The sequence below is a fragment of the Sparus aurata genome, chromosome 5, assembly GCF_900880675.1.
Source record: "Sparus aurata chromosome 5, fSpaAur1.1, whole genome shotgun sequence".
Taxonomy (NCBI): Eukaryota; Metazoa; Chordata; class Actinopteri; order Spariformes; family Sparidae; genus Sparus; species Sparus aurata.
In genome coordinates this window covers 7,484,256-7,507,877 of record NC_044191.1, presented here as the reverse complement: position 1 = coordinate 7,507,877, position 23,622 = coordinate 7,484,256, and the positions used below count along the sequence as shown (strand labels likewise).

At 40.1% G+C, this 23,622-nt stretch overlaps 1 protein-coding gene and 1 long non-coding RNA gene across 2 annotated transcripts in view; one reads left to right on the top strand and one right to left on the bottom strand.

Moving 5' to 3' along the window:
* Nucleotides 1–23,622, top strand: part of si:dkeyp-14d3.1 (transmembrane protein 132C) — a 179,862-nt gene that overhangs the window by 99,391 nt on the left and 56,849 nt on the right. The window lies entirely within an intron of this gene.
* Nucleotides 6,580–10,293, bottom strand: LOC115582323 (uncharacterized). Its single transcript, XR_003984157.1, has 3 exons — nucleotides 10,125–10,293; nucleotides 7,164–7,400; nucleotides 6,580–6,746 (listed from the first exon to the last, which is right to left on the bottom strand). It is a non-coding gene; the product is annotated as an uncharacterized LOC115582323 (long non-coding RNA).

The window sequence follows — 23,622 nt, the reverse complement described above, 5'->3', positions numbered from 1 at the left end:
TGGGTCACTGCACGCCACCTTCCCAACGTCACAAGTCTGATCAGTGCATATCACACAAGACAGACGAAACGCCATCAAAGACGTAATAAGATGGAAACAGACAGAGAGGGAGACTGGACTGGGGAGAAAAGGTGTGTTGGTGTCTTGTATCTCCAGAGACTCCACAGCCTTCTGCTTGGATTTTCTTATTTTGTCATTTTGTTGCTGTGATTAGGGCACTTAACCAACCAGAAATGTTGGTTTTTAATATCGCAGGAATGAGACTCAGCAATCAATTACCTTTGTGGTATGTTTTCGAACAGCTCGGATCCTACTGACATGAGGTAGAAATGTCCTTCAAAGGGATACTTTTGTACTTTGTAGAGGTTGTACTTTACTTTTACTTGAATAAAAAAGTTGAATCAGTACTTTTGCTTGTGTAAATAATGTGCAGACTTTCACCACCTGTGGATAAAACCAGTCAAAAAGTCACAATTACATAAATGCAATAACAAGCCAATCAGAAAGGAATAAAAGCAATAAAAACACAACATCACACAAGATTAATCTGATACCGATTAAAAGGAATGAGAATGATAAAATGATAGACAGACTAAAAGGAATAGAAACTAACAATTTTACATAAAAGCAAGTCTATAAAATTGGGTTTTGAGAAGTGATTTAAAAGAACTCTGCAAGCCTTATCTTCTCAGGTAGATCACTCCAAATTGGAAGGGTTCTGATGGCAAAAGCATGGTCAGCTTAAGTTTCAACCCTCAACTTGGAACAGCCAAAAGTGCCCCATCTGAGTTTTTAAGGCTGCAAAGGGGTTCATATTGGGACAGCCTTTCTGCTGTGTATCTCTGGGCCGACCCAGAAGAGTTTAAAGTGATCAGTAAAATCTTAAAATCAATTCTAAATCAGCCAGGAAGCAAATGAGGACAAGCCAGAATTGGGATACTGTAGTGTCATCTCTTAATAACAAGAATTAAGTTATTTTCACAATCATGAGTACATGAGCAGGTCAGTGCTATTTCTGTGATTTCAAACTTGATTTGAAATTAGATGCTAAACCCTCTTGATTGTTGCATAAATCAAGTTTTTTTTTAATGCAACAGCCCTGAGACTGAGCCACACGCTGTAGGCTTTAATGCTGTATAATGCTGCATAAATCAAGGCTGAAATGAAATGGCCCAATTACATTAGGGCCAAACAGGAACGCTAACTTGACAGTCTTAATGCTAACACCCTTAATAATGAATCAGCCCTATTCCCACTGACCTCCATTTACAGTAAACACCGACTGGAGCCTCATATGCAGTATCTACCAAGACACAACTGTCTGCAATGCTCTATTTTCTTCATCTCATACTGTAGTAATGGAAATGTGATCTTTCCTCATGTGTGACGATCCAGATGTGTCACAGCTTTATACTCAGGCCCTTTTTCGATCAAGATAGAGTGAATTCTGGGGGTGTTATTAGGTGCCATATTGTAAGGCTGATGAGAAAGGAACATTCAGATTTCATTTAATAGAATAGATGTGGCTTGGTTTCCTTTATCAGGACCGGAGCAGAAATGTGGCACTTCCTGTGTCTCCCCAGGACATCCATCTGATTACAGCAGTCGGCCCAGATTACATCTAAATGCTCAGGCTGCTTCTCTGTTCAATTGCCAAGGAAACAATATGGGGAAATAATGTCCCAATGTGCCTCACTACACGTTTTTCCAGTTCAGTCCAGACAGTAATAGCACTAAATGGGGAAGATTTAATCTGTTGCAAAGGTAATCAAAATCCAAGTTTGAAACTTTATCCGTAAATCACATTAGGTTCACATCGTGACCTAAAAACAGGTCAATGATATGAGCAGAGAAGCTCAGATTCACTCAATTCATGCTATGGCGGCTTCTGTCACAATTTGTTTGTGGTAGAGTGTGTTTGCGTAGAGGAGAGACAGATTGAGGTTTGCATGTGTCCTAGAGAGTTCATGTGTTTCAGATTTATAAAGGTTTATGAGTGAATATCCTGCTCTTAGAGGTTAATCCCCCATGGGATTAGATGGTAGCCACCAGTGTTTGGAGCGTTGCATCACTGCATTACCAGAGGTTTTTCTTTTTTGTAGTTACTTACAGAAAATTGCTTTCTAAAAATACATAATATGATAAGTAAAAGTACTCTTTTTCGGTCATTAATTTACATACTGCAGAGTGTGTACAGAGTTTTCTTGATTTCTTTGATTTAATTGTATGTTTGCACACAGAACTGAGCTATTACACCATTAGTCACACCATAGGGTCAATTTCTATTTTAAAATAACTTTCAAAATAACTTGACTGTTGCAGCATACCAGGAACAGGCATATCGAACCTTCATCGTAGAATCACAGTTTGGTTAGGTTTAGGCAAGAATACTACTTGGTTAAGTTTGGGCAAAAAAACTAGGTAATGAAACAACTAGGTTAAGTTTAGACTGTACAACTGCTTGGTTAGGTCTAGGCAGTAAAATTAGTTGGTTCAATTTTGGCAGTAAAACAACTCGTTTACGTTTAGGTACTGAAATGACTTGGAAAGGTTAGGAAAGACAACTGCTTGGTTAGGTTTAGGCAGTAAAATGACTTGGTAAGGTTTAGGAAGTAAAATGACTTGGTTAAGTTTAGGTACTGGAACAACTTGTTTAGGTTAGGGTTAGGTCTAGGCAAACATTATGGGTTTGGGTTAAATTAATGACATTCATTATGTAACTTCAGTTATGATCATTGTTAGACTATGTACAAAACTGCAGTTATGTAATTAATCTAACCAAGCTGCGATAGTAAGAGAAATGAACATATTAAAAAAAGACTTGGTTTCCTGGTTAAAAACACAGTGCTTGTTAAACCGGGTGGTCCAATCCCGACCACTGCCCTATATGGTCTTAATGGTCGTAATATTACTTTTCCTGACTTCCTTTTTTGCCTTTGTAATAATGACTACAGCCAGTAGATGTCGCCAACTGACAAGAAAAATAAATATCTGAAATAAAAAGCTCCTTTCACAGTTGACCTATCCCACAGTTTTCCTGCCTACATGGAACCATCTTGTTCCATTTTGAGTCATTCTATTGTTGAGATGAATTATATGTATATCTACGTATGTTTGAGTATTAATTAATTACAGTAAAAAGTATATCAGTGTTACTGGCAGGATTTCTGCTAGAAACAATTGGCAGCGGACAACGTGACCGGCAGGTTTTCAATTTACTGGACAAATGTTTGAAATTCCAGTCAAATACCTATCTGAATTTATTGAGCTTAAAATTATAAATGATATGCAGGATATATAAGAATGATATCAAAGCATGTCAATTTATAATCCTTTGTATTGAAAAGTATAGGCTGTAACAAATAAAATGAGTACCGTCGACTGACTCACGTGCGTAACTTCTAAAATAAATATTGCACAATGTGCTCTTTTAACATGAACATAAAGAAACTTAAGGCCTGTTCTAGGATAAAACAATTTGCAAACAAGAAACACAGCTGGACTGGCTCATACCATTTTAATAACGTGTGTGCGACTTGAAATTTCAAAAAAGTCTTTTCGCCATATGCTTTTGAAATATATATGCAATAAAAACTCTATATAAACAAAATCCCCTGACATGTTTCAGGCTTTTTTTTGTTTTTGTTTTGTTTTTTACGCATTTTCGCTTCAGCGAAGAGTGCAGCAACTGAATTAAAATCAAAAGCGTGCAGTGTCTCTCCGCAACTTGCAATGCAAATCAGTCTTGTCACCTCATTCTCCCCGAGGCGACTTCGCTGTGCTGTTTTGATGCGGTTCTGCACACTGGAGACGGGGATCATGCAGGCTATCTTGGCCAGTTTAGTCCACTCAGTCCACTGCTGTCATTACAGCGATGGCGTCTCGTTGCGCACAAGTGGCAACGATGAGCTGGGTTGTAGCTGCAGCCAACTTGTCCTCACTTGTAATTTATTTGCCAAAATGACCAATAATGGTTTGGATGGTTTATTCAGCATACTCCCGAAGCTCTGAACAGACAGAGTGATAATTAATCAGTGCGTGGAGGGAATATTTTCACCAGACATTTTGACCGGCGGGGTCAAAAAATACCAGCCTTCGGCAGATTTTAACCAGTCAAAGTCCGGTAATTACCGGATAATGGAAACCCAGGTTACTGGGGACCAGTGTTGGGTGTTACTGTAATCACATTACTTTTTTTCAGTAACGAGTATTGTAAGGCATTACTGTTTTGAATGTAGTAATCACATTACAGTTCGCCAAGCACGTTACTTACATTACATTGCTAGGTTAATCAATTTTAACAGCATAGTCGCACGCATCACACACAACGGGCTGGGGGGAGGGGGGGGCTGGATGGCATCAACAATGGAACAGTGATTGGGTGGGGTTTGGCATGAGGTATCTTTCACCATCACCGATTGGTTAGTCGGCACCCACAAGGGGAGATGGGATAACAAGGGCAGCGTCAACAACACGAGCAGAACATGCTGCTGCATGCGACTTGCCTGAAGTCGCATGACTTGCCCTACTATGTACGAGGCAACAAGCATATTCATCTCAGATTTCGATGTTGTCAGTACCTTCTGGTTCTGTTGAAAAGAAAGTTTTGGCTGCTTGCTTGACATCTCATTCATGTTGCTCCACGGTTCCTTAGCAACAAGCGTTGTGTGTGTGTGTGTGTGTGTGTGTGTGCTGTCTCTGTAGGTGCTTCGTATAGTTTGAGGTAGTGTTAGCAGCTGTGGAGAGAAGTTTCCAACACGGGCAAAGTGTGCACCTTACAAGTCAAGTTATTTTCCTTACGTTCAACAAATTCAAAGTAATGTTTTTATCTCCAACCATCAAAAGTGGCTTTACACAGCGGGGGGACTTCAGGCAATTTTATAGAGCAAGTAGCAAGAATGTAACGAGTAATGTAACGAGTAATATATCTAATTACTTTCTTCAGGGAGTAATCATGTAATGTACGGCCTTGCTATTTTTGAGAGTAATGTGTAATGTGTAATATATTACTTTTTTGAGTAACGAGCCCCAACACTGCTGGGGACTGAAACGGTTTCATATGTGTGCATTTTAATAGGAATTATAGAATATGCAGTTACATGTAGTTTTTGGATCCAAACTAATAGAAAGTCATTTTATGGTTGAGAGACCAACAGCTTTCTTACATGTCAGTACATCAAAAAGTAGAAAGCAGCTAACCACATGCAGTGTACTGTCACTCACACACAAGACTTATTGGAATTTATTGGACAAAATACAGCATAAAGAAAAGGACACAAACCAATCATAACTCACCGACCACATGTCAGTTTCCCCTCTGTTCTTATTCATGTTTTTTGAAAAGTCAGTTGGAACTATATCTGTTTTCTTTTGCTGATAAAACTCTACCATCAGGAAAATCTGTTAACTTTGTGAGAAAAAGTCCTTATTACAGACCAGTCTATCGGCTAGTTGCCCCTAATAAACACAAATTTGTTGGTCCTTATTACCTCAGCGTCTACCCATACCTACCAGTAGGTTAACAGTAAAAACATTTCCCTCAAATTTTGACTCCAAATTTGTTAAAATATATCTCTGTAAACACCTCTCCTTTGCCAGGATAATCCATCCAGCCACAGGTGTGGCGTATCAAGATGCTGCTTAAACAACATGATTGTTGCACAGATGTGCTTTGGACTGGTCACAATAAATGGCCACTCTAAAATGCGCCGCTTTTTCACATAACATAATGCCACAGATGTTGGAGAGTGTGGGAGAGCTTGTGCTTGCTGGCTGTCAACCAGAGCTTTTGCCCTTGAAATGCATGTTCATTTTTCACCCGCAGTTCTCTCTAGTCGTCTTTCTGAGAATTTGGCAGTGCATTCAAACCGGCCTCAAAATACAAATACAATACAATACAATACAATACAAAATATACTATATACTACTATAATATAATTTGCTGACTGTATTCAAAGGTGTTACCCATCATTTTCTTTTGGCACATAAGTAACTTTGTCCCGTAAATAAACTGTATATGTTTCTGTGATCTTATATGAATACAACGTTTAAGAAATTACTGAATACCTTGACGTTTGTCCATGGGACAAACTGACTTCTCTCTGTGTTTACATCCTCCCTCTGTGAAGGAATCAGAAGGTGTTGTTTTGAAATACTTTGGTGTGAAACAAAGGCCAAGAATAAGCACGGCGCTGATTTATTTCCCCTGCTGTCTTCCCATAAATAAATGTATGATCTTAGCCTCTGCAGAATGTCCTTATGTTTCCTGAGCAGACAGACACAGTTTAGACCTGTGGTTAGATCAAAATTGTTGCTGTGCTCGCTGCAGGTACCAGAACTCAGAGTCAGGGAGGTGAAATGGGTTGAGATGTAAACATGCAATTGTCTACTCACATCCTGACAAAAAATACTGAGAGTTTCTGTTCTAATTACATCATCACGGTGTCTATTGAGCAAGTACTCAGTTTCGATTGCATAGCAATGAGATTTCCCTCATTCAGCATTCTCTTGTAATGAACAATAAAGCAGTGAGAATAAGCTCCACTTGTCTTTAATATCACCATTCAAATTTCTCTCTACAGCTTCTTCCCCACAGATTATCTAACTGAATAGGCAAAAGAAACCTTGGCCTGGCTCCAATTAACCTCCGTTTAGCTTGGCCTTCAAGAAGATTGGCTTTTATACCAAAGCCTATTCCAGTTAGAGAAATGTCTTCTCTGGCACCAACGCTGTCTCATTTCTCTAACCTGCACAGGAGAAATATTTAAATGAGCCTATTAAAACAGGCCCTGGGCTGTTGAGCATGGTATAGGAGCTGTATTTGGAGAACAAAAAAAGAAATACAAGGAGGGGGGTTTCACATGCACAAAGGAAAGGGACATTGAAGAACTCAGCACATGTAACACAAATGGGCAGCTCTGCTTTCAGTCGAGCACATTCAATCAACCGAAGGACAAACAGAAAAGGTACCAGTCTCATCCCCTCATCTGCACCACCAGCACTTGTATGTGCCAACACTGACAAGCAATCTTTTGCTGTCCTCTGTTATCATTCCTAGCTTAACCAGCTGAAAGCAGAACTCTGTCCACCTGATAACGTGCAGGGTAAAGGATAGGATGCCACTGTACGCAGCTGCAGCTCGGTGCCTGTTTAGCAGGACTTACCAACCCTGACATGTAATCAGACGGTGTGTGCGCCTCCATGGGACACACAGAGCTTAGAGCGTCTCAACATGGCAGCTCCCGCCGATATGTCCGTGCCTCCAGATGAGATCCCACTCTGTACATGTCAACTCTTCCACCTTGAACCTTCACATGTAACCACTCACTGCAGATACACAAATGGATATTCACACATCGAAGTGAAGCAGCAGAGGCTGTCATTGGCTTGTGGAGGTCACTCTGAAAAGACATCCGCAGTTAATCGATGACTTCACAATTTCACTGCAGTTTGTGCCAAGAACATATCCCTGATTAACTGTCACTAAAAGCTACAAATTGTCACAGCTGATGTGTCTGGAGTTGGGAGAAATTTGCTACAAAAATAACGTGTTACAATAATATATCATTTTAAGCAATAACAGATAACATGTTACTAAGGATTTGCAGTTATGTCATTACAGTTACCTTATCCAGTTACCACCTGAATCTAATGCTGTGTTCCGATATCCATACTTCCATGAGTACACTTAAACGTAGTACACTATCCACACTTACTAAGTACGCAGATTTCAGCAGGTGAGTATTGTTCCAAATCTAATATTCCGTGGTGCACTTACCGGAAATTACAATTGCGACAGCCGCCGCGGCGGCAAAAACATCCCGCTTTGAACGGTGAACATAAGACATCTACGGCTTTACTTTTTAACAGTTACAATCCTACAATCCTGCAATATGGCTCAGCTGCAGGCGCTGTTGTCTCAGAAGCTATTTTAAAAAAAAAATCCAAGCGGAGCGCCTCTGCCTGGCTCCGCTTCTTCCGCTACGTAGACAAGATGGCGGCCGTTGAGTGCGCAAAGTGTACATCGTTGCACACTCAACGATTTTGCCGTTATGAGTGCAACATCCGGGTCCTTTAAGTACACTTCTTTTCACCGCGATCGATATCGGAACACCCTACGTCCTCAAACTAAGTATAGTAAGTACGGAAAGTATGGATATTGGAACACGGCATAAGTATTCATCGATGTTTTTCAACCTGGTTAAAACCAGTCACACTTTTAAACTGGTTCAAAGCGGGACATAACAATATAAATTTGTCATTATGGATATGCTATAGCTGGTTAGATCAGTTAGATTCTCCACAACTCTGTCGGTCAGTTCATTAAATGCAAACCAAAAGCTTTGTTCAGATTTGCTGGCATGGTTAGCAACAGAGTGGTCACTCCCTATCTTTGAAGCTGTAATTAAGTTCTAATTTGTGTTCATTCCTCGATGATTTATTTTCTTTTGTTATGGTAGGCTCTCTGGCCATAACAAGTAAGGGACGCACACGTGAGGGATTAAGCATATTAAATGAATTTTATTTAACAAAGTAGAATTTGAAGATAACAAATGTATGAAAAATGCTGCTTCTAATAAATAAATCTGCTGGAAAATGTATTCTTAATTAACTCAACCAAATAAACTACACAGCAAATGAAAACACTATAAAGCAAGAAGACGTTGTGCCAGTGGAAGAGGGAGTCATATGACATATGTCATATGAGATGAAGGCCAGTCAGCTCTTTTGTGTACCTTTGCCGCCATGGTCGATCGAGCTGTTATCGGCCACCACCCACGGCAGTAGCTGAAATATTTCAATGCCTTATAGTGTGAAATCTCGCCTCACAGACTGCTTTAGCGCCTGGTCAGACAGAGGGCAGTTTTTACAGTGACAGCCATCTTTTTTCAGTTTTGTAAATGCAGCAGAATGGCGAAGATGTGCGAGATTCTGATAAACAATACGTCTTAATTGAACGTAGAAGATTTTATAGTCAGCAAAAGCGGGTTAATCTGAGGCTTCAGTGTGATACAATATTATGCTCCTTCATTTTATAATGCCTTGTCATACTTCTGTTATTTTATTAAAAGTAATGAAAAACTAGTGTAACCAGTAATGCATTACAAGTAACATATTACTTTCAAATGATAGTAACTACTAATATGCTTGTTGGAAGTTACTGTCAGTGACAGCACAGCCACAGAAGCAGCTTATTCATGCTGAGCGAGTGGCTCAGCCCGATGGAATTCAACATTTCAGACACTTGTCGTTAGTCAATCATTGGACGATCTATCTGAGCTCTTCACAGCCTGTGGGTTGACCCTCCGGCTCTCACAGGCTGTAAGTCAGTGAGCGGCATTGAATCACAGCACTGAATATGTAAATGCATGCCATTAAAGCTCTCTTTCTTTAATTAGTCTCTAGATTTCATGACTGAGTGCTTCCAATTATGGATCAATGTCTCATTCCTGCTCACGGACCTCTGGGTGTGTGTAGGCATTTTCTTTCCCCGTTACAAAATGCTTTATAATTTCTTCTGTGACTAGACGTCCGTTGACATCACACTCCATAACTGCTGATCAATGATAAATTCTGCCGCATAAGCCTGATATGTATATTACTTGTGCTGGTAAGACTTTCTTTGTAATATAAACATGATCAAATTTCAACAAGTATGCAGTTTGATTAGTGGATTATAAAAGTGGCCTGTCTCTATTTCACTGTTGATGTGTGTATAGTGGATGCAGTATGTCAGGCAGTGTTGGGCTGATGTGTGTGTAATTGCTCTGGTGGTTATTTAGTGCTGAGCTCATTAAGTGGTGCAAAAGAGGTGGCTAAATTCTGCTTCATACCTTAATGTGCTCCGGACTGGGAGCTGGGTGCATACTGGGAGGAGGTGCTGATGTAGCGCTTTGAGACTATAAATGCTACTCATGTGTTTTAAAAACAGCCATTAGGGTTCACTTGCCTGAGCCCATGATTGCAGCTCAGGGGTTTTATGAATCCAAAATGTAAGTAATGTTAGTGTTAATTGGCTTGTGAGCGTCATTGTGTCCACATTCACTGCTAGTGTTCATGTACACTGGGGTTTCAGCGGCATTTACTGACTGACTGAACACATTTTCTGATGCAGACGGACATACCTGCCAACAATCCAGATTTTTGTGAAAATGTCCCTTTTGTTCCCTTTCTCCTGCTGTGCTCGCAATTAGCAATTTCTCCTGATTGAGGAGTGATACAAATCAAATGGGCGTTTCTCAGTGTGCAAGTGCCAATGCCTAACATGTGGATCTTACGGAAGAGGATTAGGGCCACATGTGAATTTTTTTTTTAGTGCTGACTTTAAAGTCAGAATTCTGAGATTAAAGGCAGAATTCTGAGAAAAAAGTCAGAATTCTGAGATTAAAGTCAGAATTCTGACTTTTTTCTCAGGATTCTGAGATTAAGGTCAGAATTCTGAGATTAAAGTCAGAATTCTGACTTTAATCTCAGAATTCTGACTTTAAAGTCAGAACTAAAAAAAAAATTCACATGTGGCCCTAATCCTCTTCCGTAGGATCTCATCACTTAACACCTCCTAAAAACAAGAACCTGATCTCTTATGAGATCAGGTTTGGATGCTGACTTTTTATCACTTTTTTTGTAAATCTTGCGTGAATTATGAATTCAGGACATCACATCCTTGTATTCTATTTATCCGTGGTGCAGGGTTATATGGGAGCGGGAACATTGGTGGTAAGAAATTTGTCGATACGTCATATAATCTCCTTCTCTTTCACAGCCTAATGTTGGCAGTTATGGACTGATTTTTGATGCTTCTTAGAGAAGTCAACCACTGGTGACTGCGCCGCCGTCGGCCATGTCTCGGCTGTCGGTGAGCGTCTGTGGTCCTAGTTTGTGTCCTGCGCTACATCAGGGCTACTCCTGTCGCTTTGGTGTATCTTGGCCAAGGTTGAGTAAATTTTCTATTACTTTTCAACCATACTGAAATACATTTACAATGTAATTTCGAATCAAAGATAATCCAACAAGTAATCAGACGTTTTTTATTATGGGTTTTCACAGTAAATGAGCAGTCAATTCCTTGTTACATCATTCAAATTGGATACAAATGGACTGTTTGTGATTGCGGGCCAGCCTTTAGACAGGCTGCTAATGCACCGAACCTTTTTGATGACTAGAAAATACAATCAATGATTTGCATAATCAGCCATAAATTTGCTGTGAAACATAAACAAGTTGTTGGGAAGAGAATTTATTTGAAACTCTCAGCACATTTGGAAGTCAGACTTAATAACCACCTGACAAGCGTTGCACGCTGAAGGAAAACAGATTTTTAGTGTGAGAGACTAGCCAGTGAGTGGGCGTCAGGGACATTTATTGTGAGTCTCTCAATTAAAATGGAACTCTTAAGGACTCCTTGGAAGGTAGGAGTCGACTCTCCATCGCTTCCTCTCACCCCTCCGATTGGTGGGACACTACATTAAGACTGAGGTACAAAGCAATCATGCCAACACAGCCTCCGCATCATTTCCTCACCAACACTGTAATTATCAAAAACAAAGCAGTTCCGTTTACACCCGTGTTTGTGTGGAACAGCAGGAGTGTGACTTGTTTATATAAGTGTCAAAAAGTAAAAATGTTCATGAATGTTTGCCTTCCAGCATCATTTTATCCAATAAATAATCATTTTAAAAGGTCTCTGCTGTTGAGGTTAAACACTTTTTAGTAAGATGCCTGCACAGATCTCACTATGCTGTCACAGCAAATTCGACATCTGGCTCTGCTGTCCTTGTTTACCACTGACCTGTTTGCAAAACACATGCTGTAATATTGAGCTGATCCTCTCTCTGACTCTTTCACCCTTTTTTAGGACTCACAGAGTTGTAGCTTAACCGTGCACATCCTACAAGCAAGGGGGTGAAGCTTCGGTTGCATTGATCTGATATTCTGGGCCTCTCTGGTCAATGACTCTTGTGTGTTCTCCTGGTTCTGTTGCCATGCCAACGGAGCCCGAGCTGAAAGGACCAAGGTTTTGGGGGGTCTTTAAGGACCTTAGTGGGGAGGACAGGCGTTGCTAGTGTCACAGCACCTGCAGGTGCAAGGGCAGACCCAGACGGTCACATGATGTCACTCGCAGATCAAGCAGGGCGAGTGTGCAGACCGGAGAAGTATCAGCTCATCTGCTCATATTTGCATCAGTGCCCCAGGGCTCAGTGTCTGCTGCCCCCTAGTGTGTGTTTGGATGAGTTATCAGCAGCTTTGCTGGTGGTTAATGCCTGTTATCCAGCCTTGAGATAAGTGCTTTGATGTTGGAAAAATTGAGAGTGACTGTCAGGACAAGTAGCAATTTGTTATATTGCAATTTGCTAGTTGGAAAGCTTCACTATGAATGAGACTGATATAGAGTGCAACCAACTAGGAAGTGATGTGTCGTGCACAAAGGTCTGAGGTCACCGGTGATGATAACTGCCGTCATTAGGGATCCATTACACCATGAAGCCTACTTCAGCTGATGGACTCTAATGATGTTGCACTGCAGAGAAGCATTTAGCTTTGATTAGACAATTGTTGGCAAGGCGCATTTCATTAACTCTAAGATGAGATTCTGTTGTCTGGGAATTGATATGCCTCTGTTTGAGCCCTGGTTCTCTCAAGAACCAAATATAATAATGGAATGTTCCCCTCCTGACACTCCTCTACCTTTCGCATCCCATCCTTCACCCCCTGTGTATGCCCTAATGAAAGATGACTTAGAACAAGCCTGACTGCTGCTGTAACGTCTCTACTTAATGTTTGTGTAAAATGTGGTCTTTTAGTCTCTCTGTAGAAGCTGAACAACCTGCCAACTGAACATTTTTATTGAAGTGGCAGTAAATTATTTGAGCAATATAAATAAGAGCAATAACAAAACCTCTTCTCTTTCCAATCCAAGACCACATATGACAGTTACTTATTTAGAAAGACAGTATTCTCCCCTTCCCCACATACATTTAATCAAATGAAATGCGTGACAGTTTGAGCGAGCGAGACGGAGGAGCAAGAGGCAGAGCCACGAGAGAGTGAGTGTATGTGGGAGTTGAATATTTTAGCTGATGAATGCTGCAGAACACTGTTAAGCTAATCAGAAATTTGATCCCCTTATTGGGTTTGGTGCACACAAGCCAGAACCCCTCGGTTTCCACCCATGGTTCATTATAATCGTATAATTAATAGTACTCAGTCCTTTTCTCTGTGTGCACGTTAGAAAGGGGTAAAGAATAATTGATTAAATTAAAGGGAATCGGATGCTTATTAAAAGTGGGTTTTAATTCAGGCTCTGTGGGCTATTTCCAATGTAGCAGCTTGATTTCCTTATGGGCTCATGGTGAATAAGATAGATGGAAATTACATTTCTTGAATGTATTTCTTGCCTGTTGGGAAGAATAAAGCAGAGCAGTGTAGAACACCCTTAAAAGTGTCTTACTTTATTATAGCATCATTTTACTGTTATATTTAGGAACTGTATGTCTTTATTAGATAACAGACAATAAAGAGATGACAGGAAATTAATAGAAAGGCAACGTGGAACTAAATGCCGTGGTGGTCCCTCACTGGTCATAAGCTGAGAGCACTTGAGCTCATGATCACATCCTGATCCTGAAGCAGTAGACAACATCTCAACCTAACAGCCAGAATAAATGTTAGTTAAGCATGTCTGCAAAACCACATTTACGTTAAACTGGAGATTGCTTTATGTTACAACTTAACGTTTGTTTCAGTTGAATTTTCAATTTCTCTTTTGTAACGACATTGTGCCTTTGCAGAAAACTACTTGGTTAAGGTATGTAAAGCATCATGGTTTGGCTTAAAACACTAATTTTTGTTGCCCGCTCAAGGATGAAGTCTGACTTCCCATAAAACGCCACAAAAACGCCCAGAAATGTGTCCAAGTGTGCTCCAACTCTGGTCACTCTGGTTATAATGCCACTGCCCTGACAGGGGGCTAATTAGCATGCATTTTGAGTGTGATAAGCCAAATTTGGTACAAATGTCAAACTTTGATGTTACTGTGGTTTGATGAGTTGTTAACTGCTAACATTACATCCTGGTGACTGGCCTGAACAAAACCTTATATATATACCTTATACCTTCAAAACCTCCTGTAAAACAAATACATTGAATTTCTTCTGGGCTAATGCAGGCTGTTGGGATATGTGGTGAGAGTAGAATTACAAAGTAATTTTAAAATAGGTAAAAGAAATAGTATTATGCCTATTATAGGCAGAATAGTGGTAAAAACATGGCCTTTGTGAGTGTCATTTCATTATATATTAGATTATTGGATTATTATCATTTAGTCACAGTATGCAATTGATTAAAGTATAGTAGTATAGTAGCTGTAGTAGTTGGTCAGGGGATCTATCTGTAACTGCTTCACCTACTGTTGGGTTCTTCAAATCTTAAAGGACTTGAAAGTTAAAAAGGTTCCTCTTTCCAACAGAATACACTGCTCCTGAAACACCTTGTCCATGACTTTTTACATTTATATAATGTATGCCTTTATTCATGGTAGAAGTTAAGTTAACTTCAGTAAAGCTGGAAAAAAAACAAAAGAGCTGAGTGAGTGGTACAGGGTCAGGCATGTTAAAGCTGACCAATGATAGCAGACTGGGTATTCTGGCAGAGGGGCTTTAAAGAGACAGGAGTTAAGACAGAGCCTTTCAGACAGAGGGGGAATACAGTGCTGCAGCACTGGACAGTATGAGAAGTAAAAAAGTGCTTTTTGAGCATCATAAAATGTACACATATTCTAGTAATAACTCAAATGTAAAATTACAAACCTGAAAATTAGCATAATTCTGTATGCTTTAATAAGTCCTTTTCACAAGGAACAAGTGTTACCAGGGGACCTCATGTTATATAGACATTACCAACCCGGCCCAAGTGACCTCTTGTATGGTGAGGGCTGCAGAGTAAGAATTCTGTGCCGAGCTCCTGGCACTATGTAATTGCATCCTCTTATTATTTATTTATCCTCATTTGCATTAAATTGTCTCCTGTTTGTTGTTCTTATGCGGTGTCCTTGCTTTGATAGGCCCCTTTAAATGAAATGCATTATTATTATTATTATTATTATTATTATTATTATTATTATTATTATTCCCTTTTGTGATTTTGGGGAGATTTGCAGCTCATAGAGTTTAGCTCAAGTGAAATATGCTTTGGGGCTGTGCTTGTTTATAGCAACATTTTGTCGGTCCTAACCCCCTCTGTCACTCATTTTTAATGTCAGTGCAGCTGATCTGACAGCACAGCTGTTCTTCATATTTTGAGCCTCAAATTTCATTCTTGTTCAGTCTTCTGACAACAGAAGACAGATGTTTAAAAAGTTTAACATACCCAAACCACCGACATCCTGATCCTCCAGGACTAATAATATTACATGACCTCCTAGTTTTGCGAAATATGGTAATCTAATGATTCCTCTGAATTATTGCAAATTACTTGAGGTTCCCAGGTAATACTGGTCCTGTGCAAATATGGCTCAAGTATGTGGGTGAGTAGCACCATAAACTGCAGGAAAACTACAGTACCTCAAAAAATTACAAACTTGAGTTAATTTTTTACACAATCTCTTCAAAGGTTTTGGGTAATACAGCAACTGCTTACTTGGATAAAGACTTTTCGAGGCCCCAGAAGGAGGGGTTTGTAATCTAACTGCCTTAAGTGGTGTAATTTCGGAAGTCTCCAAGTTTGAAAATGAAAAAATATGGGGCTGTGGAGTTTGCAAGGGTGCAGGTTTGCATATGGACAGTAGTGACACTAGCTACCACCAAGACAGTCAGCAGCAATGTTGTTTCAGAATCATCACTACTGAGACAGTGAAAACTACAAACAGCTGTTTCCCACTGTCTCCGACTCCTGGTTCTGATTAATAAATGTATGGTTTGATTTTGAAACAACTAGCCTTAGGGCTCGTCCATACAAATGCTGAGACCAAACTTACGGCCTTGAGTTCGCTACCTTAGCTGCTACAAGGAGAACACTTCCAAATCTTACCCTCGGCTTCCACTCAAAGTCAATGTGGGAATTTCCTCACTGAAATTTCCAACATCTGTCTTCTGACTGTTCAAGGTGCATAACAGCAAAAGTAAAAAAAAAATGAAAACCTGTCTGACTATAACAAAATAATGTCTCTTTGGCAAGCAGTGCTGCCTCCTTGCATATCTAAAGGAAATAGAGGAGTGACAACACATGACGTAGCAGACGGCATTATTAATTTTATTTTATGCCACTTTTATACCTTGAAACGTCTTGATATTAAATGAACTGGCCTTACACAAATACTGTCGTCTACAAATACATCCTACACAGTGGGTGTTTTTATGTAACATCAGACAACTGCTCCCTCATGAAGTCTTGGTAGACGGATCTGAGTTCACATGTATTCCAACTCTTAAGTGGCTTTTTATTGTAGCTCCAAGTCTTCTGGAACGCAGCATTTGATTGAGCTGTCACTGGCCAAGTTGCATTGTTGGTAATGCATAGAAGAAAGAAGAATGATAAAAGACAATAACTGTGGTTCCACCATTTCAATTTTGATGCTGTCCATCATGAGTCTAACAATGTTATGCTAAATGAAATGCTCAACAGTTTAATCAGTGAGGATACATATCATTAGTTGGATGTAACGGTGTATTTATCTCAGGATTAGCATCCACAATCTTCAAAATGACTTACAGTTCAATCATCCATTTATCCTTACAACAATGCTTTCTCCTTAAAATACCTCAGACTGTTCTGTCTTCTTGTTCAACATCAGTGGCTGCTGTGCGAACTGGTCATGCGGGCCAACTGGACTTGCTCAGGATATTTTTCAGTGAGACAGTGTGGAATATACTCGAGAAGAATTTGTGTGACAGACAGAGATGTGTTCAAGCATTTATGCTTCCTGTAGTAAATTTTAAAACACTGTCACCCAAATCCATATTTTTTCATCACATTCCAGACACAGCCTTTAAACCAGAGAGCTTCTTTTAACAGCCCAGTTTAGTATTTCCTCTATTCTTGTTCTGCCGGTTTAGGGGCGTGTAAAGGAATGTCAGTTGACGCACCATAAATCAAAAGGTATTGGTTTAGTATCTTGGAGGAAATGATAGCAACATGAGGGATGCTCCGGCTCACTTGATTGTATCACCAGTGCAGTGCAGCCTTCATGTAGCAAACACACGACATGTTTGAAATACTGGAATCCTGCACACGCACATGGATCCATACACGGGCGGGCTTGCACGTGTATAGCCATCACAAAGCCATACATTCAGAGGCAGCTTGGGATTAAAGTTTAATCAAATGTGAAATTGGCGCCGTTTGAATGTCATATTGACAAGTTAATGTTGGGCACTGCAGGCTCCCGTCAGCAGCCACTTTGTACAGAAGGATCTTTATTGCTTAAATCCTGGAGAGGATGGAAAGAGCACTCACAGGCTGCGAGAACATATTGTTGCTGTCAGGTGAAGGGGAGAAAAGGGTTTTTCTCTTTTCACTTTGTGTCAGACCGAGAGTTAAATTTTATGTTATCACCTTTTTTCACCAAGGCGGACTTGACACTGGTTACAAACTTTCTAATGCTATGAAATCAATTATTGATTCTTGGAAGAAAAAGAAAAGAATTGCTTAGTCATTGTCTACTTGCTGTGATGCCAAAACTTGGTAGTCCTCAAGCATTGCAGCATTCTCCTAAACAACTAAAGTAGCTGGGGACCTGTTTTGAAAAAAACAACAGAAAGAAAAACTTCAAATGAATCCATACCATTGACTGTAAAAATAGAGGACAGAACCACCATGATGTCACCCATAGATTTCTGAAGAGCCAGAATGAAGCCCAAAGGGGTTGGTACCGGCCGTCGTCATCTTGGCTGTACCAGTTACAGTGAACGTGGTGGAGCAAGTCTAGTTAGTTAAACAAGCCCATTGATCTGGAAGCTACCGAGCTAGCTTAGGCTAACAATCTATCTGTGTTCACACATAAAGGGCATTTAATTTTAACATTGGCCTCACATTATTTTGACATTTGTTTTTAGTTGAGTTGGACCGCCGATTAATTTTCCTCGAACAGACAGAAAAACTTACTGTAGATAAGCCGCAAGACATCAAGCAACAGCAGATGCCGAAGGAGTGTGTGTGTATGTGTTTACAAAGTCAGCGCTTGCCAGATACTCAGTTTCTTTCTGTTATCCTGCAGTGTCTTTTCCCCATTTCCTCTGTGTACATTCATAATGTAAAGTACATTCCCCCCCACTCAGCCGTCAAATAAAGAATTATAGTCCATTACAGTGGATTTCCGTACCTCGCGCCTCATTGCAGCAGACAGGTTGAGAGGCGAGAGTGAAAAAATAAATCTATTTTTTATTCTACTAGTTTAAAAAAACAAACCATCCCCATGGCTGTCTCCTTCAGCGCTCACCAGCACAATCAGCCGTACGCAGGTTAACACTTAAGGGTTGCACATTAATCAAAAAAGAAAAATTCTCCAAATGTCACATACACGGCAAACAGGGCCAAGAGATTAAGATCTGTGAATCAAATCAGCTGAGGTGAAGCCTAGCAAACACCTTGCGGCTAGCTGTCACTCTAAAGCGGACACGCTCGTAAGTATGAAGAACTGTCTTTTGTACCAGGCTGTAAACATGTTTATTTCTGATGTGAAGTTGGGCTATTTAACACTGGCTCTTTTAGGGGTTGACTCGCTGTTGGGCCCAGACTCAAGTGTCCACTTGAGGAACTGCAGTTTTTGGTACTTCTGTGTGTCTTAATTTTTCAGTCCCAGAGGTTGCCTCATGCTTCATACAACTCATCTGGTGTGATCATAGTCTCCAGAAGCCTTGAGCCCCCAAATACATTTGAAAATAAATTATTTACAGTATAGTTAAAGCAAAAGTCCTCACTGTAAGGCGTTGGCACACGACTGGTCTGAATTGGGTGCATGAGCTTTACCACGCATTGAGGGTGTGTAAAATTGAGTTGAGATCTCGCCGTTTGCCTTTTCACGTTTTAAATCAAGTCCCCAGCTACTTCAGTTGCCTAGAAAAATGCTGCAACACTGTTTTGCTTTGAAGCTCCAGAAATGTTTTGTGGGTTACAACTTTGTACTTCACCTGACTCTTCGAGGTGAGGGTGAGAAGATGATGATTGAATTTCCGTCTGTGGGTGAACCGTTCCTTTAAAGATATTTGAAAGTGTCAGTTTGGGTGCTTTTTCACTTTCTGCGCAGCGATGATCAGCACATGGAGCGCCAGCGGAACAGGAAAATCACGTCCTTTTCACTCTCATCTGCCACAATGATTCATGTGTGAACTTCAAAATGAATACACTTGGAAGACGTGATATCTTTTCACCGTCAGCAGGCATCGCACATATTTTTAAATCATGACATAAATCCAGTCTCTTCTACTCTTGAAGTGTCTGTATTCTTGTGCGAATTCTCTCTCTTCCATCCGCCTCGAACTCTCTTGTGGCCACTACATCTCTGCATAACCATGAACCTTGAGAGCCACAGCGGCTGCTACACCTTGCTGACATTTATCACTATTATTTTCATTCCTGTCTTCCCTTTATCTGACAGTGTTTCAGGGGAGTTTACACCTTTTCTCCACCCATCACTATCTCTCTGTCTAACCTGGACAAGGCTGAATTGAAAAGGCCCACTGGGTATGGCCGTCTGAGTTCTTCCCACGCTCTCTCCAAACCGCAACCCCCACTCTTCACCCTTCGTTATTTTCTTTCCCCCGTCGCCCATCATGTACTTTTATAGAAATCTAGAATTATTATAATTTTTTAAGATACTAATGGATTTATCATCCTTGGCTTTTCCAATAGCCAAGAAGCCTGATATTAAACATTATCATAGTAATAAGAAACTTAAGTCTATATTCAGTGTTTCTTCTCTTCGCTGTAAAGTCAGGATTAACATTCTGGTTTTTGAATGTACCCATGACTATAGCATAGTCAGGCTCTGAGTGATTTGCTTTGATTGCAGAGGAGCTAATCATAGGGCCTGAATATGTGACTTCAGATCAGACTTACTGGTCGGGGTGTCATGCTGTGACCGCAGGGGTCTATTCTTAGAAATCAGGCCTAGAATGATATAGAATGGGCATTTGGCAGGCTGAGAAGTAACCCCTTGATTCCACTGGGCACATCTCTTTCACCGGCCGTGTTCAATGCTGTTTTGTTCCATCCATTTCATGACATCATGTCCCACAGGGGGCATTTCAAAAGCAGACTGACACGCCTGCTTGATATTGTGCTGCTTGAGTTGCTCAGACTGTTTTTTTTATTTAGTCATTTTTTTCTTGATTTTGGTCTGTTTTGAGTATGTTTATTGTTCATATTTTGGACTTTGTTGTGCTGCATATCCTGAGTCGGCACAATGTGTTTTATCTTGTATCTGCTCTGTGCAGCTCAATGCATCTTTAGCCGACTTCTGTCAAACTAGGCTTGGCACGTTTTCTCCGCAGAGTCAGAGCACAAAGCCGTTTCAGGGATGCAGCTGAAATGTGGAATTTTTCTGTTCTTCCCATTTACCTATGTCACAACACCACTGTTGTTTCAATCACCTGCCCCCTCGAATGAGTTTGCTGCTTTTATAGATTATATATCGACAAATATAAATCAAAGTCTAATATTTGATCTTTTTAGGATAAAGACATAATAATACTATGAGATAAAATTTGCCGGAAACATACTTTAGCATAAGGATGAATATACAAAACCGGTAAGAGGAAAAAACCTGCCTTTTTGTCTGCATTTCAAAATGCTTAGCTAAGTTTAGTGGCAGTTTTAGTTTTGTCAGCATTTGTTATAAAAGAATAACAGCAGGAGAAGCCAGTTTGAAAGATTTGACAATACATTCACATGCAGCTCCACACTTTGGTAAGATGTTATGAATCAGGCCCATTAGCCATACATTAATAACAATGCTGCATGACAGTTTATTTATTTATTTATTTATTTATGTTGTTTGTTTCGGACATGTCAATTCATAAGCATCACATTTCATCATTGTTCAAATAATACAACACACATGGCCGAAAGGGAAAAGCGGGAGAAGCCAAAGCTTATCAAGTCCCGTGTCACAGTACTCTGTGTCATTTGCACTGAGGTTGAGGGGCAAAACTGAAATGATTAGTCCATTAATGAAGTTGACAGAAAATTAACCTGCAGCTATTTGGCTGATCAAATGTTTAAGTCAAATTTCCGAATAGCTCCCAAATTGTAAAAAGTCTTTTTTTTTTTTTTTTTTTTCCTGTTTTATATCTTTAAAAAAGTGAATATTTTGGTTTTTCAATATCATTTAGGACTTCACAATGGAATGGAGGAAACTGTAATGGACATTTTACACTGTTTTTTAAAGAATTAACTGAGAAGATAATCAGACGATTAAAGGAAATATGCAAGATATGGACAGAATTTTGGTTTAAACACAACCAAATATGTACTAACATTATAACAGAATGTGAAGAAACAACAAAGTTTTACTTTATGTCAAAGAGTACAGTATAATGTGTTGCAGAAATGTCTACTAAAGTTAGCAGGCTAAGCTAGCCCTTGTCTTTCCTGTCAAATAGTACCACTTTGTACTAGCTCTCTTGTCTTTAGATGTGATAAATGTACAAAATAAACTCACAAAATGTCAAGAAAGGAAATATTCTCAGATCCATTTTCCTTTCTAACCAGAAAAATACAACCGTTCACGGTCGTAATTCACGTTAAACACAGTTCATTCAAACTTGACATAAAAAAGATTGAACTCACAGCTGTCTTGGTTTTTCTTTTCACAATCACCTCTGGTTTGGTCAAAGATGTGAAATTTATCCGCTCTACGTGTCGTTTTCACCACCTGCTGACGGCCGACTCTCTCTCTCTCCTCTTCTGCTTCATGATTCTCCTGTTCCTGCCTGCCATGTCTTCTCATCCCTGGAGTCATAGTCCTGTTCAAAGCCACTGTAAATCACCTCCGTACTGTATCTATTGTCTTCAAACTAACCTACGTCTATCTCTTAGGCTGCTATACCCAGCTGAGCTGAGCACCGTTGCCCATGCTGACTCTCCCATCATCCAAGTAGTCGGTCCAGGCAAACTGAAGGGCCATCTCTAACTGAGCCATCAGCTGTATAATGGTTGCTATAGCCAAGGATGACATTCTAGTCGTATTATATAAATACAAGTTTAAATGATAATGAATGAAAATAGTGGTTAGCTGTAGCCCTTACACAAAACATTTTTAAATTGTGTAAATATTTATTCCCTCTTACTCATTGTTGCACCACTACTGTTTTCAGCAGGGTTGTATGGTGTGCTTGTTTTTTCTCAATCTTTTGCATGTAGCAGGGGGTTTAATGGACATGCAAACATGTGTAGCAGCCAATATATTCTACAGTTTGTTGCATGTAGATGTTAATATCACATTCACAAAACGTAATCTTGCATGAGGGATTAGGTCCACCTTGTTTGAGCGTGTGCAGATACAGTTCATGCATGGATGCACTAGTGTGCAGTATATACTGTGTGTGCTCATACATGTATGCATAGGTCTTTGTGTGTGTGTGTGTGTGTGTGTGTGTGTGTGTGTGTGTGTGTGTGCGTGTGCGTGTGTGTATGAATGTGTGTGTCCTGGATCCATTGTGCTGACTGGTTTATTGCTGTTCCAGGTGACGGAGCATGAGAACAGCAGAGTTTGAGGGTGCTGTTTTCAAGCACCACTGAAGCCACAAATTTGATTATTTTTTTTCCTCCACAAGTAGTTTAGAGTTTGCATGAGAACCCCCCCCACCACCACCACCACCACCACCACAGCTACCTCACACAGCCGTCGACTGCATCGTCTCTGGTTCCACCAGCCTGCATTATGCATCTTCATCTGCCATTCTGTTTCCACTCAGCATCTCTTGTTACAGTAATTCAGCAGTGTTACGTCCTGCTCTGTTGAGATTTGTTATGGCCCTTCATGCTATGTACTCTACATGATCTTCCTCTATGTATCTTATACATTAAACATCCTAAGAAGAAGCCATCGGGCCCGAGCTTCAAATGTTTTACCAGTCATCAGTCTGTTGTTCTACTCTTACTATATTACCAGGAGACGTATCTTAAAACTTGAGCTGCAAGTTGGAATATGAACAAATTGGACCTGAAAATGTCACTTCATTTATCCAACAAAAGCTCTCTGTCTATACTCTCCCTTATTCTCCAATCCCCATTGGGTGAGGCAGTGGACACTCAGATCCTCACATCAGGGAGAGATTAAACAAGGAGTGTCACAATGACACAGTGAGTCTGATAATGGAACAATAGAATTTCTGTCAATTACAGCTCTTTCTCTAGAGAAATCTTCTCAAAAAGGAGTTTCTCTGGTAACTTTGTCTCATGTCTGTTTATTCATTTTGACATTTAAATCAGTCTTTCTTTAACCGTCTTGCAGCCCAAATTCAATATCGCTCGAACGTGCTCCATCAAGATAAGATGGAGCTCAGTCACCTCTACAGAGAGCTTTTGAGACCGTGTAATTGGTGAAGACAAAAGTTGAACAATACAAGTTTGGGTGTGTTGATAACACATTTTGAAAGGGCAAGTGGAAGATGTTGAGGACATTACAAC